Raw genomic sequence first — 13,346 nt, 5'->3', positions numbered from 1 at the left:
CTTTTCTTTGATTTTCCACAGTATGAACATGATATGTATGCCTAGGTTTAAGCTTTTACTTGTTTGCTTTTTAATCCTGCTTGGTGTTCACTGAGTTGCTGAATATGTGGTTTGGTGTCTATTATTAAGTTTGGAAAGTTCTTGATCATTATTACTCAAAATATTTCTTCTCTATTCTGTCTCTCTTTCCTTCTGATATTCTGATTATGTGTACCTATATCTTTTCATATTGTCTCATAGTTATTGGATGTTCTCTATTTTTCTCTCTTTTTTGTCCTTTTCTTTAATTTTACTTTGGCAAGTTTCTATTGTTCTATATTCAAGCTCATTGATTTTTTCCTTAGCTGTCTAGTCTATGAATGTACCCATCAAAGGTATTCTTTATTTCTTCAAGTGTTTTGACTTCTAGTATTTCCTTTTGATTCTTATAGTTTCCAACTGTCTGATTAACACCTTATCTATCCTGACATGTGGTCTACTTTTTATCTTAGAGCTGTTTATGCATTAGTCATAGTTACCTTAATTTTTTTGTTTAATCACTTCAACATCTGAGTCATATATGTCTTCTTTTTTATTGCTTTATCTGGCACAAGGATTTCAACTCCAAGTGGGAAAACTGAAGAAATGAAAAATAGATTAAACAAGGATAACAAATTTCTATTACTGAAGTACAAAGACATAGAGATAAATATTTAGAAAAAAATAAGATAAATGAAAAGATAACACAGGGTGATAGAGTGAATACTCATGTACTTGTGCTCGTGTCCAACTCTTTGTGACTCCATGAGGAGCCTGCCAGGTTCTTCTGTCCATGGGAGTCTCCAGGTAAGAATACTGATGTAGGTTGCTGTGCCCTCCTCCAGGGGATCGTCCTGACCCAGGGAACAAACCCAGGTCTCCTGCATTGCAGGCAGATTCTTTACCATCTAAGCCACAAGGTATCTACAGTTCAGTTCAGTTCAGTCGCTCAGTCGTGTCCGACTCTTTGCGACCCCATGAATCGCAGCATGCCAGGCCTCCCTGTCCATCACCATCTCCCGGAGTTCACTCAGACTCACGTCCATCGAGTCAGTGATGCCATCCAGCCATCTCATCCTCTGTCATCCCCTTCTCCTCTTGCCCCTAATCCCTCCCAGCATCAGAGTCTTTTCCAATGAGTCAACTCTTCGCATGAGGTGGCCAAAGTACTGGAGTTTCAGCTTTAGCATCATTCCTTCCAAAGAAATCCCAGGGCTGATCTTCAGAATGGACTGGTTGGATCTCCTTGCAGTCCAAGGGACTCTCAAGAGTCTTCTCCAACACCACAGTTCAAAAGCATCAATTCTTCGGTGCTTAGCCTTCTTCACAGTCCAACTCTCACATCCATACATGACTACTGGGAAAACCATAGCCTTGACTAGACAGACCTTAGTCGACAAGGTAATGTCTCTGCTTTTGAATATGCTATCTAGGTTGGTCATAACTTTTCTTCCAAGGAGTAAGCGTCTTTTAATTTCATGGCTGCAATCACCATCTGCAGTGATTTTGGAGCCCCCCCAAAATAAAGTCTGACACTGTTTCTCCTGTTTCCCCATCTATTTCCCACGAAGTGATGGGACCAAGGTATCTACAGTAGATCCTAATCCCTGTAACTTGTAAATATTACTTTACATGATAAAAGAGATGGATTAAGGTAAGGATTTTGAGAGGGTAAATTATCTTGGATTATCTGGGTGGCCTCTAAATGTAATTGCAAGTGAAGGCAATGTGACCACTAAAGCAAGAGTTTTGCTTCTGATTTTGAAAATGAAAGATGGGGCCAAGAGCCACAGTGCAAGGAATGCATCTTAAAAAAATGGGAAAGCAAGGGAATGGGATTTTCTCTAGAAACGAACACGTTCGTTTCATCCCAGTGAAAGCACTTTGGACTTCTGGTTTCCAGAATTGTGAGAATAAATAAATATAGGTTAGGTCACTAAGTTTGTGATACTTTATGACAGCAGTCATAGAAGACTAGCTCACATGGTAAAATTTTTAAAAGCGGTCTTAGTTGGCTCTGGTTTTCTTCAGAATTGAAGAGCCCCATGGGCTGCTCTGGTGGCTCAGTCAGCTAAGAATACATTTGCAGTGCAGGAGTTGCAGATTTGATCCCTGGGTGGGGAAGATCCCCTGGAGGAGGGCATGGTAACCCACTCCAGTATTCTTGCCTGGAGAATCCCCTGGACAGAGGAGCCTGGCCAGCTATAGTCCATAGGGTCGCATCCCCACACCTGAATGGAAACTCTGGGGTTGAATCCCTGGTGAATGGAAGACCTGAGGCAGAATGTTGTAGAGATCTCTTCTTCTCTGTCTTTCCTTTACTGTCTAGCAGTTTAAGCTCCTTGCCAGAGCATTTATTTCAAGTAGAATCACCTGCCGACTAATTAGAGACTATTAGGCAAACAGGAGTGATTCACGCGTTTTCTGCTATGCAGCTATGAAGTCTCTAAGCTTGAGCCTGTTGGTACAGCCAGAGAACTAAATACTCAGCAAAAATGTAAATAAAATGAAAGTTGCCTTAGATAAATTGGGCAAAGAAAATTCCTGAATGTAAACAAAATTAAAAAGGATACATTTGAAAGGATGATAAAAATGTCAAAGAGGCTGAGAACATGCGAGCATATATGAAATGCTGTTGTTACTGAACTCTTTTTAGAAATAAGAAATTAAAACAGAAATATCTCTAAGTTGACTAAAGACATCTTTGAAATATTTTGTTTGTTAAAATAGAAAACTAAAGGGATAGAAAAAAAAACCCCTCAAATATCAGGGAGAGTTTTACTGATACAGCATAAACAAATTAAATTTTGATAAAAATTGATTTTAGGTTAATAGGCCACTAGGGACTCATAAGGAAATTAGTTCACATAGTCCCTTCCTGTATGTGGTATGAAGTAATTCTAATGTTTAAAAGAGTGCAAATGTCTGTAGCATATATCATTCTAGTAAGTGTAACCCACCAAAGACCCTTATTTTACTCCAGTAACTAAAATGTCTTAATCAAAATTCATTTAATGAATCACCTAAATTCCTTTTACGCTTGCAATACCAGATCTGCCCAAGTAATACACAATATTGAGATCATCACACACCATCTTTTCAATTCAATAAGCATTCATTGAATATCTACTATGTGTTAGGCACGACTGAAGTTTCTCCTTGAATTTGAAGTTTTATGAATAGTAACTTTATTTGCTCTGTCATTATCACTTCTAGGTAAATGGGTTAAATGGAAAGGATGAGACTGTTTTCAAAGGATCTGAATTAGGCTGCTGAAAAAATTTTGCCACCATAGTAGAGTTTCTGCTAATCCACAAATTTCTTAGTGGTCAGCATCAGGAGCCATTTCTCATTCTCAAAATTTCCTCTCTTATGCTGATTGAAAAAATTTAAGGATAACTTAAGCATTATTTGAACATAATGGGGCCATATCCTATGCTCTAAATTTTGGCTTTGATATGCCACACCTCCTTTATGTTCCACATCCATGCTGCACTGTCGACATCTACTCTTCTTACTTATTAATTAATTCACTTTTGCTACACAGTTGATTTTCACCAAAGATCTTGTATCTAGATCAATACAAAGAGTTTGTGTTATGTAACAAACTTTGTAATGGGGATGCTTTGGCCTCATATGTTCATTAATTGTAACAGCATCTGAGTTTATTTTATTTGGTCTATGTAACTGAAGTTGCCTAGCAAGAAAAGCTATAAATTACAGTGTCATTGTTGCTGAAGTGACACTATGAATGTTCAAAGTTTTTGGTCCACTGTCCTTGTAAGTGGGGCTTCCTCTCAGGTGGTGTAGTGATAAAGAACCTGCCTGTTAATGCATGAGATGCAAGAGACACAGGTTCAATTCTTGGGTCAGGAATATCCCCTGGAGAAGGAAATGGCAACCCACTCCAGTATTGCCGGGAAAATCCCAAGGACAGAAGAGCCTGGTGGGCTATAGTCCATGTGGTCGCAAAGAATCAGACATGACTGAGCACACACGCAGTCTCTCCTGCGAGTGCCAAGAGTCTGGTTGTCTTTGTTCCTGTGGATATGGTGGGGATTCGGCCAAGAACCCGGACGTTTAATGAGTTCAGGCAGAGGCTCATAGGTCAGCTTTGTTGCTGGTCCTTTCAGAACCTTGGCCTAGTTAACTGGTCTTTCAGTAACTGGGCCTCGGTGTTTCTTCACATTCTTTTTGCTTCTGGGCATCCTGCCTAGGGTCCTAGTTCTTCCAAGACCAAAGCTTCTCTTGTTCCTCCCAATCTTCTCAGGTCTGAACCCTTCTCTTGTCTCTGAAGCCCAGGCATCAGGACTAGATTCAAGAACTCTCTGCCTAATTTCCTCTATCTTTGTCTCCTATCTGGTACCAGAGCCCTCTGAAGTCTCCTCCTTAGAACTGTGCTCTATCTGCTGAGAATCTGCTCTTGGCTGTTCACAGCACTGACTCTGCAGCTCTTGCTTTTTCCTTATAAAGGCTGATAAGGACCTTTCCTCAGTACCTGCTATCTCTGCCTCATTGCTGTGACCAAAACATGGCATCAACTGCTATTTCTGAATCTGTAAGTAAAAGATAGTGGGAACTGGAAAAAGATACTCATTTATTGGTTTCTATAAATTTGGCAAATTATTTTTATGAAATGTTTGATTATATCAAACACATCATGTAGCAAAAAGTAGTGAATAGTCCACCTTTCCTTTCATCTAATTTTGCCTCTTGAAGAAACTAGAGTCAACATTCTACCAGGAGTAGTTTTCAACTACCCTTGCCTATGGGAATTACCAGAGGAGTTTAGAAAATATACTGATACATGGTATCCATCCAGTAGTGTGCTGCCAAGATTAACAACTGGCTCTGTAGGGGTGGGGATGAGGGGCAGTAGCTAGTTCTCAAGTCAGCCTGAACCAGCACCAGGCTCCATCATCCTATCCCATCCCTTCCCTCATCCCACTCCTCCCGACTGTAAATGAATCAGAATCTCTGAGGATCAAGTCAAGGAAATCTGTCTCACATAGAGCCCTTCTAAGGCAGTGCTTGGCATCCTGGGTCTGTAACCTGTTTCTATCCCTTAGTATCTGTGTAACTTTAGGAAACATATTAGGCATCCATTTCCCCAACTATAACATGGTGATATTAAATGTCCCTACCTCTTAGGGTAATTGCAAAGATTAAAGGAGTTTATATGCGGCCTTAGATGAATGTCAGGCATGTTAGCTCTTATTAGTTTCATTTTGCTCATTTTCTTCCGCTTCATGGGGCCTCTTGGAGAAAACTGTCTTGGAGAAGACTTGAATGGTAATTTTTGTGCATTGAATTGTCTCAAATCACTCAGAGATGTGCATTGGAAAGAATTAAGGATGAGCCTAGATTAAGAATTTAGACTGAAGAGAAATAAGAATTTTAATTAAATAGATAACTGAAATTCAGAGAATATTGTATTTCATTTCTTACCACAGACTGGGTCAAAGGGGTTAGAAAACATTTGATCAGCTTGAAACATTTCCTGTGGACTTACTCCAATACTGTGAACCCAGGTTAAAAATGCATGTTACTTTGGCAATGCACAATGCATAAAGGCACACTCCTCTTAAGAAGCTTGCCTCTGTGGAGTAAGTACAGGCTTGGACTTTGATGAATACTGAAAGCAGAATCAGTCCCTTGAAATGAATTTCTGAAGAAGAGCTTAAGGGTTCAGATGCACTGCTCATATCATTAAAAAAAAAACGTGCTCTCTTAAGGAAACCGTGCTCACTTTAAATCACAGAAATTTCAAGCCAGAAGGCACCTTAGAGATCATTCGTTATTCACCTAAAAAAGAAGAACTTGTTGCTAACTGGCTCTGAGTTTTAATAAGTAAGTTCTGAATAAGTCCCTGGCATTTTCTCAAATGTTCTTGGGCTCTTGGCTTTCCCCTCCCTCAATTGAGCTTTCTGAATGGAATTTTTAAAATTTGCTGCAAGTTCCTGTTAACTATGCTTTGTCAGGTCACTCTGAACAAAGGGACTCTTACAAAATAAGAAAATAAAGAAAAATAATAAAAAGTTATTTCTTTTTTCTTTCTTTTCTTAAAAATTTAGAAGGTTATTTCTAAGTAATGATATTGGATCAGCTTGGAAATATGTTGGTTTTCTGTTATTGTAGTTGTTTTGCAGCAATGAAACCTCTAGTTGTATGTAGGATCCCACTCTATGGCAAGTTGTGGTCTGCATTACGTGATGCTGAAAGGTCCATCCTGTCTAGTTGATCCATGTTCCCACCACTGTTTGGATCAGAAAAGCTGTTCACAGTGGAAGAAGTAAGGTACCAGGAAGATATGATTACTCTGTAGGCTGCCCAGTGGAGTAGCAATTATGTTCCTAGCTTTCTTTCTTTTTTTTTTTCCCTGTGGTTCAGAAAACTGGAATTTCATCTTTTTAAAAAGTGTTTTAAAATTTCACATATGATGTGAAATATTGGGGGGGCAGGGGGAAGGAAAGAGAGAAACATTTTTAAATGTTCTTATTTCACATAAGGCACTGCAAGCTGTGGTTTTCATGTGTTCTTCCATGAAACCTAACTTCCATCATTGTCTTGAAGTGGTGAAATTGCATGACAGTGGTATATGTTAGATTTCACAATGTGCTAAAGTTGTAGGGTTGATACTTAGCAAAACTGTCTTGAGCAGCTGGTTCTGACGCCAAGCGTGTTATGGGTCAGAGGCTATAAGGCCAAAGGGCGTTACCTGTTTAGGTATTTGCCCTGCCCACTCTTCTATGAGCTCCACTGAGAGTAGAAATGCAGTCTTCCTCATCTTTACACCGATCACCAGGCAGTGTCCCCTGGTACGTAGAGGACTGCTCTAGGTCTGCGATAATTGGAAAGATTGTAACTTTAATATGTGTGACTTCGTTATAGGCCCTATCAGACTTTCAAAGGCTGGATATTCAAATGTATTGATAGGAAATTAAGTAGGACTTAACATACTGTCTTATCTCAGAACTTAATAGTTGCTAAATAAACCTTAAGTGGAGGCTTCCCAGATGGCACTAGTGGTAAAGAACCCACCTGCCAGTGCAGGACATGTAAGAGACTTGGGTTTGATCCCTGGGTGGGGAAGATCCCCTGGAGGAGGGCGTGGCAACCCACCCCAGTATTCCATGGGCAGATGAAGCCTGGCGGGCTACAGTCCACACAGTTGCAAAGAGTCAGACATGACTAAAGTGCCTGAGCGTTCATGCATGGAGGAGGTGAGATCAGGAAGGGTATTGTGAGGAGAAGCACAGTGAAGTAGGTAATGTGCTCTGGATTCCAGAGTACTTGGAGGTTTGTTGCAATGGAAGGGGTACAGTTAGTGTCAAATGAAATCAAATATGCTAGTGAAGATTGGTACCATTGTTTAAGCACCATATATACAGTCTCTATGAAAAAATTCACTCAGTTCTAAATAATCAGTCATAAAATTTTGAACTAGCATTAGTCCTTATTTGTCTGAACTGCATAAGATATAATCATTTCAGGTTAAACATGTTGAAATCATCCAAGTTTTCTGAGAAAATGATGAATAATTTTATCTTTTTTAAATTTTTATTTTTACTTTATTTTACTTTACAGTACTGTATTGGTTTGGCATGCATTGACATGAATCTGCCACATGAGCTCCCAAACATGAACTCCTCTCCCACCTCCCACCCCACATTATCCCTCTGGATCATCCCCGTGCACCAGCCCCAAGCATCCTGCATCCTGCATTGAACATAGACTGGCGATTCATTTCATGATAGTATACATGTTTCAGTGCCATTCTCCCAAATCATCCCACCCTCTCCCTCTCCCTCTGAGTCCAAAAGTCTGCTCTACACATCTGTGTCTCTTTTGCTGTCTTGCATACAGGGTCATCATTGCCATCTTTCTAAATTCCATATATATGTGTTAGTATACTGTATTGGTGTTTTTCTTTCTGGCTTACTTCACTCTGTATAATCGGCCCCAGTTTCATCCGTCTCATTAGAACTGATTCAAATGTATTCTTTTTAATGGCTGAGTAATACTCCATTGTGTATATGTACCACAGCTTTCTTATCCATTCATCTGCTGTTGGACATCTAGGTTGTTTCCATGTCCTGCCTATTATAAACAGTGCTGCGATGAACATTGGGGTACATGTGTCTCTTTCTATTCTGGTTTCATCGGTATGTATGCCCAGCAGTGGGATTGCTGGGTCATAAGGCAGTTCTATTTGCAATTTTTTAAGGAATCTCCACACTGTTCTCCATAGTGGCTGGAGTAGTTTGCATTCCCACCAACAGTGTAGGAGGGTTCCCTTTTCTCCACACCCTCTCCAGCATTTATTGCTTGCAGACTTTTGGATCGCAGCCATTCTGACTGATGTGAAGTGGTACCTCATTGTGGTCTTGATTTGCATTTCTCTAATAATGAGTGACATTGAGCATCTTTTCATGTGTTTGTTAGCCATCCGTGTGTCTTCTTTGGAGAAATGTCTATTTAGTTCTTTGGCCCATTTTTTGATTGGGTCATTTATTTTTCTGGAATTGAGCAAGTGGTGCTGGGAAAACTGGTCAACCACTTGTAAAAGAATGAAACTAGATCACTTTCTAACACCACACACAAAAATAAACTCAAAATGGATTAAAGATCTAAACGTAAGACCAGAAACTATAAAACTCCAGAGGAGAACATAGGCAAAGCACTCTCTGACATAAATCACAGCAGGATCCTCTATGATCCACCTCCCAGAATACTGGAAATAAAAGCAAAAATAAACAAATGGGATCTAATTAAAATTAAAAGCTTCTGCACAACAAAGGAAACTCTAAGCAAGGTGAAAAGACAGCCTTCTGAATGGGAGAAAATAATAGCAAGTGAAGCAACTGACAAACAACTAATCTCAAAAATATAATTTTATCTTTCAACATTTATTATTTAGTATTTATAAGGTATTCAATAGTATTTTCAATAGAATTTTACTATTTTGATAGTATTTTTCATGACAGATGTTTACACAAGAAATATTATCATGATGAATAATGACTAAACAGGGTTTCAGCTAAAATGCATATTACAAGATAATAGACAGAATGGTGTTTGAGAACTATGTTGTTGAATTTGAAAGCAAATGTTGTTTGAAAACAACACCGTGTCTTGTGTGACAACCTCAGCTGGAGAATGTGCCCTAAGATAAAGCATGCTTAGTTGCTCAGTTGTGTCCCACTCTTTTGTGACCCCATGGACTGTAACCCACCAGGCTCCTCTGCCCATGAAATTTTTCAGGGAAGAATGCAGGAGTGGGTTGCTATTTCCTCCTCCAGGAGATCTTCCCAACCCAGGGATTGAACCCAGGTCTCCTGTGTTTCCTCATGGCAGATGGATTCTTTACCTGCTGAGCTATGGAGAAAGCCCCATAGATAATAGGTAATCTTAAAACTTGGCTTAGAAAATATGTAGAAATTCTTTGCCCAAAGATGTTTGTAGTTTCAAAAAAGACATAAGGTAACCAGACAAAAGTCTGGAACAAGTAGCAGAGAATCAACTTCTCCCATGGAAAGAACCCAGGCTGTGTGTTCCATGAGTCAGCTTGAGACAGGAAATCTGTAGATGTCAGGTTCCTCCTCAGAGCTTTAGTTGGGAAGACAGATCACAGAGAAGCCAGAAAATATGATGAGGGAAGGTTCCCCCTGCCTCACTTCTGAAGCTGCAGGATTTCTTAGTATTGTGAGCCTTAAAAATCTCCTTCTTTCAAGTGTCCACTGGAAGATTGGGACTGATCAAACCCAGATGCAACCAGAGCCCTTAACCTTCTTCTCCCCACTGTGTCCTACAGACAGAATTCTTGATGCCTTAAGTGTGGGTTGAAGTGGCTAAATGTGGCATCTGGATGATGAGAAAACTATAGTTTTCTTCCTGGGTGATCAAGATGTGGGAAGAAGCTATTGGAGGCATTCAAAACAAAACTGAACTCCAACAAAAACCCCAAATCAGGAGGAAAAAATCAGTCAGCCTACTGCCCTTGGGGAACCCTTTGAAAACCCATTCAGACTCTGCTATTCTACTTAAAATCTTGTTTCTACCCTGTCTTGATAGGATTTTACTCTTTTTTTTTTTTTTACTACCTCTTTCATCTCTAGTTTTTGGGCAGGTTTTATATCCCTGAGTTCATGATCTCTTATGCTGATGCCTTATTGGCTAACACGGCTTATTGTTTGTGGGTGGAAAGCAGGAGGTGTTTTGGGGCTTCCTAAATTCGTGATTGACTCTAGTTTCAGCCTCTAAAGTGAATTCCAGTCACCAGGTGAATGTGTATAAGTGAGAGTGAGGAATTATAATTTGTAAGAACCGGAGATTTGAGTGGGAACAGTTAGGGAAAAGGGGAGACAGAGAGTTGAAAACTAGGCTTGTTGTTGTTGCTATGTAGTTGCTAAGTCATGTCTGACTCTTTGTGACCTTGTAGCCCACCAGGCTCTTCTGTCCATGGGATTTCCAAGGCAAGAAATCTGGAATGGGTTGCTATTTCCTTCTCCAAGGGATCTTCCCCACCCAGGGATCAAATCCACGTCTCCTACATCGACAGGCAGATTCTGTACTGCTGAGCCACCAAGGAAGTGGAAACTAGAATAGGTATATGTATATGTATCCCAAAGAACCTCCTGGTGAGGTGGATGGACTTGAGCAGAAGGGATAGTAGTAGGTTGGAATTTGAAAGAGAATCCAAACACCTTGGGATGTTCAAGGAGAGAGGGACAATTTTAAGAATGGTTTGGTCTTCAATGACCAAAGATAGCCATGACAAATAATCTTCTAAGCATAGTTTTCACCTGCAAGTCATCATCTCTCTTGGATTCTAATTTCTCATTTGTATACGATTCATGTGTTTTATTCTATGTATTCATTTTGAGAAATGAAAGATTTCCTGCCATATCAGTAAACAAGGATGTCACTAGTTATCAGCGATTCCAGTCCCCCAGTATGAGCTGGTGGGCCCTAAGTGTACTCAGGAAGGAGACTATCTGCTATCTAACAGCCATCAGGGTTCAACCACTCCCTGCGAAAAACACAGGATACTGACCCAGGGCAGCTGCAATACAGAGGAAAGGAATGATTTCATGGAGTCCAGACTCTTGCATCTTCCCATACATAGAAAAGTGCTAAATTCCTTAACTTGGGATATCAGGGCTTCCCTGGTGACTCAAACAGTAAACAATCTGCCTGCAATGCGGGAGACCTGGGTTCAATCCCTGGGTCGAGATGATCCTCTGGAGAAGGGAATGGCAGCCCACTCCAGTATTCTTGCCTGGAGGAGTCCGTGGACAGAGGAGCTGGGGAGGCTACAGTCCATGGGGTCACAAGCCCCATGAATTGGGATATCTTGTTTTCTTTAATTAACAATAACCTTTTGATGTTCAGACTACCTGCCCTTTGTTGCAAAACTTCTATATAAGCTGGCTTCTCCTGTCTCCTCCTCCAAGAAGTTCTCTCAGGGTTTCTTGAGATGCTGCCTCCCAGGTTTGAAGTTCTAAAAACCCAAATAAAACATTACTCTCAACTTGGAGATTGTGACTGTTTTATTTTAAGTCGCCAATTTTTAAGAGCAACTTAAAAGCATCCATCACATGATCATGCATAGCACTGACCACCTTGTAATATACTTAAGTAGATTGTCTCTCTCCTGTGCCATTTTTTAGGTGTAGTTCTAGGCAATGGGCTGTGTCCCACTCGTCTGTGATGTTCCATTGCCTGCAGTACACAGGGCACTGAAATATTTGTTGAAATAAAGTGTTGTATTGGTGTGATTGTATTGTTGAAGCTGAGCTATAGCCACTGAAGGGAAAAGTAAGACCTTGGGTAAAGGTAGGTAAGAAGAGACTATTGTGTGAAATCTCACACCCCTTTTCCAAAATATGACATGATTTCAGTCACCTTCCTTTACAAGCTTTGTGTCTTCTTTTAGACCGTATCTGAATGCTCTTCTTTTATTTAAGGTACGATTGGAAATATAATCATTGAAGATTGAAATGTACTAGGGAGAGCTTGACAAGAGCTATAAAAAAAGGCTCTGAAGTATTTATATAACAGTTTATCAGACATGAATGCCATGTGTTTAGAAATCTGTGGTGCCCTGCAGCTGACAGGAAAGTATAGTCAATAACTTAAAATCCCAGGGGAAAAAAAACCAGGTCTACAGGAGGCAGAGAAGCAAAAGCCAAGTCAGAATTAATGGGACTTCCAGGGAGAGTTGAATTTGGTTAAATGTGCTGATCTGATTCTAACTGGACTATCTCAAGATTTCCTTTATTGATAAAAACACACATTATCTCATAGAACAGAAACATTATGCATTTCTCAGTAATTAATGATAAAGTTGATAGGATCATTATAGTGATTTCTCTAGCTATTGTGACAAGAGCATTGATTTTTTTATTGGCACTGTTTAAGGATATAGTACAGATACTTCCTTCTCTCAGCTTCCCTGGTAGCTCAGTGATGTAGGAAACGTGGGTTCGATTCCTGGATCAGGAAGATCCCCTGGAGAAGGAAATGGCAACCTACTCAAGTAGACTTGCTTGGGAAATCCCATGGACAGAAGCGCCTCTAGTGGGCTACAGTCCATGGGGTCGCGAAAGCATTGAACCTGATATAGTTTCCTTCTCTCAGAAACATACAATTGTATTTAAAAATCCCAACTTAGAGATGCATAAAACACGAATACAATAGCTCCCAAGAGTTTTAACAGGGCTGAGTCACTTTCCACTGTAGACCATTTAATATCTTTGGATTTTTCAATAATTTTTTTCATTTAAAAAAAATTGATATGTAGTTGACTTAAAATAATATCTTTGGATTTTTGAACCGTATTATAATTCAAAGTTATTTCAAAATCCAAACATAATATCTATTTGCATTAAAAGTAATTCATTTCAGAGCTTCTTTAAATAGACAATTTCCTTTGTGTATTTAAAGTAACATTTCTATTGTACGAATTTCCATGCTTATGGAAATTCAATGTTTGCTTGCTTCTTATTTAAAGGGCTTATATTAGGGAGGTAGAATTATGGAGGAAAGATTACTCAGTAGCTGTGACGTCTTGAGTGTCTTATTTACCTGCTCTGCTCTGATCTAGAAGAGGAAAGAGGGAGATAGGCTATTTCTAAGATAGCTTCCTGTTATCTCTTGTGTAGGTCTATAATTCTGCTACATATAAGACAAAGTTTCCTAAAAAATAAAAAGTCTCTTTCATGGCATTGTGCAAATAAATTTCTGTGTACTAGAAGATAACCTAGCCAAAGAGCAGAAGAGGCTTGTTTATCTGATTCTAACACCTTCTCCCCTCTGGTTCCTCT

This window comes from Capricornis sumatraensis, chromosome 12, assembly GCF_032405125.1.
Source record: "Capricornis sumatraensis isolate serow.1 chromosome 12, serow.2, whole genome shotgun sequence".
In the NCBI taxonomy this organism is placed as follows: Eukaryota; Metazoa; Chordata; class Mammalia; order Artiodactyla; family Bovidae; genus Capricornis; species Capricornis sumatraensis.
This window is presented reverse-complemented; position numbering follows the sequence as displayed.